Source organism: Eumetopias jubatus, unplaced genomic scaffold (assembly GCF_037043125.1).
Source record: "Eumetopias jubatus isolate StellerSeaLion01/CBP00866 unplaced genomic scaffold, mEumJub1_p1.0 scaffold_8, whole genome shotgun sequence".
NCBI classification, from domain to species: domain Eukaryota; kingdom Metazoa; phylum Chordata; class Mammalia; order Carnivora; family Otariidae; genus Eumetopias; species Eumetopias jubatus.
The window spans coordinates 12,273,398-12,280,739 of NW_028274814.1; positions in this window are offsets into that span (position 1 = coordinate 12,273,398).

Here is a 7,342-nt window from a genome sequence, read left to right on the forward strand (position 1 = left end):
AACCCAGATACATTTGATTATAAATATAAAATTATCCATAATTTTTATTGAAATATTTTCTTTAGAATGTTGAATTTTAACAACGTCAGTGTAATTTTTGAGGACTGTATGTTTATTTGAATTAGGAAGGGAGTTGATCTACTTCACAAGATTTTGAGAAGGACTTGTGCTAGCTAATGCTGAAAAAGAAAAATCCATTAAATACACAAGAAGTTTAATCATTCCTGCAATTTTTTTCCTATCACACAATATTTTGACAGTGATATCCAAGAATGTCATCTTGGGAAAAATAGTATTTCCTCTTCTCTTGCAAAACTCGAATCTATTTAATATCACTGAGTTTTTTCAATCCAGACCAAAAATGTGAAAACTCATAACCAGATTAGCAACCAATGCATTTATTAATTTGGTGTTCCAAAGCTGATCAGTAGGGGAAGGGGGAGACAAGTGTGTGATATGTTTTATTTGGATTCAGTTACAATAATTAGTAATACTTTTACTACAGTAATACAGTAACATAATCAGTAATACTTTGGGATATTCCAAACAAATTAGAACCCTTCATTATAAATTGGTTCTTACTTACTAGATTGGAATGTATCCAGTATTGAACCATGCACTCCCAGTGTGAACTGCAAATAGTCAAATCTTGATGCACCTTGTTTAACCTTTGGATGTCTTTGGATATAACATGGTTTACCATGTTTCAGCCCTTCTGAGACTATTAAAAAAAAAAAAACACCTTTCAGAGCAAAGGCAGGTATTTTTTTTCAGCCTCCCATGGGATGAACTTGTGTTTTCCCAGTGGAGAGAGAAGGTGACCTATCCCACTCCTAGAGAACTGGTGTCATGGAAATATTTCCTCACTTTTGTAATAGAGGTAGTATGTTCTAGGAAATCAAAACCCTAAATCACACTCCCCACCCAGATGTCTGGTTAATCTGGGCAAAAATAGTGTTTGGGAGTTGTCATTATTTTGCTATCATAAAGTTCCTTTGGGATCCCTAGATGACACTTGAAGGCTGGTAGACAGGCTAGTTTCAGGAGGGGAGCAAAAGGGTTGTGGAAGGGAAGTTTGTGCGTTGATGGTGGGAGGCATGTGGAGGAGGGACAGAAGGTGTATGTGGAGAAGGCTGCTTTGTTTCTTGGCCAAACCATACCCCAGGATTGGTTCTGAACCCCGTGGAGAGGTGACAAAGACCCTGACTGAAAGAGCTGTTTTCATGGTAGCCTTTGGGCCACACACTAGGACAGACAAGCCTTTCACATTTCACTGAGGGTCATGCATAATCCATTCCAAAAAAAAAAAAAAACCACAAAAAACAAAAACGTTTTTGCCGTGTCTCAGCCCGAAGGACCCCCTTTTCTGACTTTTTCTGCCAGGGTGGGCTTTGCTCAGAGATAAGTAGGAGAAACCATGAAGACAGAGTGGGATACTGAAGTCCTGCATTTTCTAAGTGGGAGAAATAAGCCAGAACTAATGTTACTACGACTTTGTATCCAGAGCCTAATGCATGTTGACTAGTGAATAAGCTTCGAATGAGGATGGTGAGTGTAGATGACTCACTCAAGAAACCGGGCTGTGAAGACCAGAGACACATAACCATAGCTAGAGGGGGAAAGACTTGTATATTTTTATTTACTGTGGAAAACAAAAAACAAGTGAACAAAACAGTAGAAACAGCAAATTCATTATCGATTGCTCTGTAACAAACCACTCCCCAAACTGAGTAGCTTAAATGAACAATAATTATTATTTCTCAGGGCTTATGAGAATTAGGAATAGGGAGCAGGCACTGTGGGGATGGTTCGTTTCTGCTTCGTGATGTCTTTTGCTTCAGCTGGAAGATTCAAAGGCCAAGGGCTATAACCAAGTGACGATAAATGGTCCAGTGTGGCAGCCATTAGCCACATGTACTTGTTTAAATTTAAATTAACTAAAATGAAATAAAATTGAAAATCCACTTCCTCGTTCACATTTGCCACATTACCACTGCTCAACAGCCTCATAAGGGAGTAAGTTATTAGCACAAACAGAGAAAATTTCCCCAATCACAGAAAGTTCTATGGGTAGCTCTGATCTGAAGGTTTGCCTGGTGGTTGATATATTGGCTGCTCGCTAGAACCTTAGCTGAAGCTGTCAGGTGGAATTCTTCTGTGTGGTGTCTCCATGTGGTTCGAACTTCCTCACAATATGGCAGCTGGGTTCCAAAGGCAAGTACGAACAGAGACAGAGACAGAAGTAGGCAAAAGCCATACTGCCTCTTATATGACAGGCTCACTTCCCCCACATTCTGTTAGTCGAAGCAGTTACAAAGACTTGTCTGACACTAAGGGGAGGGAACATAGACGGCCACTGCTTGATGGAAGAACACTGTAAGACGATCCAGGGGGTAGGATGTATATGTCTCTGGCCATTGTCAGAAAGCTGGAGATGAAATCTGGCACAGACAGGTTATTCCCCTGCACATTTTCCACTAATGAGATTAGTGAAGAAGCCGATTATGCAGTGGTCATAATGCATAATTGAAAGCACACCTGCTTGCCTAGGTTTTTAAGAGTGACAGAATACTGGGGCGCCTGGGTGGTTCAGTCAGTTAAGCGTCTGACTCTTGATTTTGGCTCAGGTCATGATCTCAGGGTTGTGAGATCAAGCCCCCCCATCGGGGAGCCTGCTTAAGGTTCTCTCTCTTCCTCACCCCCTGCTGCTTCCCCACCTCAAAAAAAAAAAAAAAGACTACTACTACCTAGCCACATGGGGAATTAAGAAATGATAAAAAGAACACCAGAGTAGCCCATCTTGATTATAAAGGTAGAAATACATGTTTTCCCACTGGTAGTGTTTGGACCAGATTAAAAAGACTTTGAAAGAGCAGTTTTATTTCTTTATTATTAAGGTGCTTAAATTTGAAATATAAAAACCATAGTAAAATAGTTTTTGCTTGCCAAGTATTCTGTAAATGTAAATTCATGCTGAAACTTTAGGAGTAGTTCCATTTTTATAGGAAGAAATTGCCATATAATTTGGCCAAGAAACTAATCCAGAATGGGACTTCCTATATATATTTATATAACTGTATGCTGGAAATAGTACTCACCAAATCAATTAAAAACAACAAATCACTGAGTACTAACCAACAGGGATTTACGATGAAAACTGCTCTGTCCGATTTATCTAATCTCCTAATATTGAATGACAGAGCTGGTTGGCTGGAAAAAGGAAGTACTGTAATTTGTCTTATCTTCATTTGAACAACGCTTTTTGTTGTGCCGTGTGAAGAATATCCATCAATAGCCTGGGAAAATGACTTACACTACCTAGCTACTGGGTAACTGCGCGAATCTTTACAGTTGTATTTAAAAGAGATCTAACAAGAGCGTAACAAAACACATTGTGAAAGACTGGAACCCAGACACTGAGTGTGTTGACATTTCACAAAAGATCTGCCTGCAACTACTGTGGATCATGCGCTGTACAAAAACCTGATGATAACTCAATTTAGTATTTAGCATGAAACCCAGAGGTAGGAACTGCCATCTCCATTTTAGAGATAAGGAAGTGAGTACTAAAGAGATTAAATCACTTACCCAAGGTCACAGAACTGTGTTCAAAACAAGAAATTGAACCCGTGTTATTAGACTGCTGCGTCAGTACTCAGTACACAGCGCTGAGTTCACGGACCGTGTAGAAAATGTGTCCATACACTTGCAGGTGACAATCAGAAGAAAGAATGGTGTGGTATAATAAGAAATATGTTTGGTCGTTGTCCCTGGTTCCTGGCACAGAGCTCCTAAAACCCTTGGAATTTCCAAAGTAGGGATAGGATCTTTTGTTACTCTTAACAAACCCCTTTTATCATGCCTGAGTTTATGCTGAAGAGGTGACTTAGAGGGGGACCCCTCTAGATAGCCTCAGGATGGGGCTGGTCACCAGAAAGACCAGTGACTGGAAGGTTGGAACTTCCAGCCCCAGGCACGGACCTCTGGGTAATTATGCAACTGGCTCTCATTCGCTATAATTTTTATGCATCTAGATTCAAATACAAAAGAGTCCAGTAATTTTCTTCTATTATTTTTTATGTGGTTTTGGAATCAGGATTATTTTAGCTTCAAAAAGTGACATCAACTTTTATTTTTCTTCCATTTTCTCAAACAGCTTGCATAAGATAGGAGTTCTCTATATATTGACATTGTTAGGACTTTAAAATTCTCAATGTGTATATAGACATTTCTTCTTTTTATTCCATACTTTACTTGCTTCTAATACTTTTCTTCCCCCCGCCCCAAAGAAACCACTTTAACTTTGTTCATGTTCTTCTAGTGGATTTCTTTTCCAGGCTGGTGTACCCATCTTCCAGATTCTATTGAGTGTTGGCTGCTACAGTCCCCCGTCGCCCCTTCCCTGCTTCTTGGAGGTCTACACCCTCCCCAAGGTAATCACAGCCAATGACTTGCAGACATGTGAGCACCACTAAAGCCCAAGTGGGACTCTCTGGTGCGATTCATGCTCTAGAACTCCCTGGGGGATCAGGCTGAAGTTTTGCACATCCTTGCTTAGCCTCTTCTGTCCCTGCCTGCTTTCTTGCTTTCTTCAGTCTCTTCCTCCTCAGAGCATTCCCTCAAGACAACACCGAAGAATGTGCGTGCCTGAACAGTTTTCTCCAGCTCTGCTTCTGGGAGGGCAAAAGTGCAGCCCATGGGTTAAATTCAGCCCACAGCCTGTTTTGATATGGCCTGCAAGCTAACACTTAAGCTAAGTGTTTTTTCATTTGTATGGGATTGTAAAAAAAAAAAAAGAGAGAGAGAGGGAGGGAGGGAGAAAGGAAGGAAGGAAGGAAAGGGAAGGAAGAAAAAGAAAAAAAAAAAACAATAAACATCCTATGTGACCTGCCAAACCAAAAATATTTTCTAGCTAGCCTTTCACAGGAAAAGTTTGCAGACCTCTATTCTAGGAAATCTGACTTAAGATACTTCCCTATTCTTTTATTTTTCTACTTCATTTATTTCTGGTCTTAGATTATTCTATTGTTCAGAAAAAAAAAGAACAACTATTTGAGCTGAATTATTAGTGGGTTTTTTGGTTTTTAACTTTTTGCTTTCTGATAAAGATCTTTAAAATCAGATTTCTCTCAGTATATTTATTGTAAATACCGGTATATTAGGACTTAATTTCCACCATTTTAGATCATATTTCTCATTTATAGTACTTTTTATTTCTTTTTTCTCTTTTTCTTAGATTTCTTGATTTTCAAGAAAGATTTATTTCTTATGCTGGTTTGAAAGTTATATCTTCAATTTTTGTTCTCATGGTAATTGGCCTTAGGTTACTAAGACCCATGCTCATGTCCATGATTTTTAAAATCTTAATATCTATTTTCCCTCAATATGATAAGTACTATCTGCCATTAGAAGTTAAGTTCTAAGGTACTGTGTATGTCATTTCTTTTATTCTTTAGTTCTAGCTCTTTTATCATCTTTTTTTTTAAGGATTTTATTTATTTACTTGAGAGAGAGAGACAGCAGGAGCAGGGGCAGAGGGAGAGGGAGAAGCAGACTCCCCATTGAGCAGGGAGCCTGACACGTCACTCAATCCCAGGACCCTGGGATCATGACCTGAGCTGAAGGTAGATGCTTAACCGACTGAACCACCCAGGTGCCCCTAGCCATCTTATCTTCTTAAGACAACATAAATTTTGCCAAGGTGTTTGACCACCTTTATTGGCTCTGTCTCCTATACATCCTGACCTTGTCTCTCTTCCTATTTAAATACTACTTTCAAGCAAGTTTTCAATGTGTGTTTATGATAAACCTTCTAAGCCTTCATATGTATGTGAATGTTTCTTTATTGTGTTCTCATATTTGAATGAAAAATTGGCTGGATATAAAATTCTAGGTTTCAGATTATTTCCTTTCAAGACCAGTTTACATTATTTGTTGATCTTCTTACATCCTATATTGCTCTTGGGAGCAGGACATCCATCTGATCATTGTTTCTTTGAAGAGAATCTGCTTTCGCTCTCTGCACATTTTAAGAAATTTGTTGCTTTCTCTCCTGTTGGGCACTGAACATTATAATCTGAAGACTTTCTTCTCTTCTTTTAGTTGTGAGAAATTCCTTGCCTTTATTTCTTCCACTATTTCCTCCATCTCTTAGTTGTGAGAAATTCCTTGCCTTTATTTCTTCCACTGTTTCCTCCATCTCTTAGTTTTGAGAAATTCCTTGCCTTTATTTCTTCCACTATTTCCTCCTTTTCTTTTTTTCTCTCCCGGAGGTTTTATGATTCAGACATAAGCACTTTCCCCTCAATCTTAGCCACTCCTTGACTTTTCTATCTTAACCCCGTTCCTTCCTGCCACATTCCGGGAAAGTTGCTCAATAGAATCTTGCAACTCACTAATGCATGTGTCAGTCATAACCATCTGGCTGTCCTTCTCATTTATTGTGTTCTTTATTGTTAACTATTATATTTTTCCTATCTAATATTTTTACTTGGACTTTACTAATGGCTTCTTATTATTGATTATCTTCCCCCACCTCCTAGAGTAAATTTTTCATGCTTATTTTAAAATTCAGGTGTGTTTAGCTCAGTAATTCTCCTTCAGATGGTAAATATTCTGCATAGTTTTTCCTGTACAATCACTGTATCCTTTGCGTATCTAGTTATTTTGACTTGTGAGTCCACGCCTCCCTGGATGGATCAGCTACCTCGGCTGATAAAGTGTACTGCAGAAGGTCAAAGCCTAGTCTGTGCTCAACCAAGTGTGTTGAAGGTAAGGGGAAAAGATGATCCCAGATACCACAAAACCACTGTTGCTATTTGCCGCCATTCCTGCAGACATGCCCTTGCTTTCGCAGGAGCTTTCCATTTAAACCCTTAGAGGCAGCGCTGGGAGAAAGTAAGCTCCTTCAGTTACAACCCACCAGTCCTAGGGGTTTACAGGGAAAATTTCCCTCACTTCCCAGAGTGAATGCATGAGGCTGGCAGCTCAACCTATACTGGTTTTCATCAATTCCCCAGTACTGTGGCTTTCCATGCTACCTAATTTTACCCTCCTTGGCCAATGAATTGGCTCTTGCTATTGTTCTGTGCTGAAGGCTCAGGACAATGGGGTTAAGGGAGGGAGGCAAAAACAAAAGCATCTTCCAACTCCACTCTCTCTGCCACCTCCAGCCACTCCCCAGCCCCACTCCACTTCTGGGCTTCAGTTACCCACCTCCAGATGCAGCAGTTGAGGGCAGCCTCCTGCTCCTCCCCTTGAGGGTTGCTGTTGTTCATTGATGGAGCCCATCCTGGTCTTCTCACTTCTATAGCCTCTCTAGGGCTTTTCTGAGGGGTGGGAT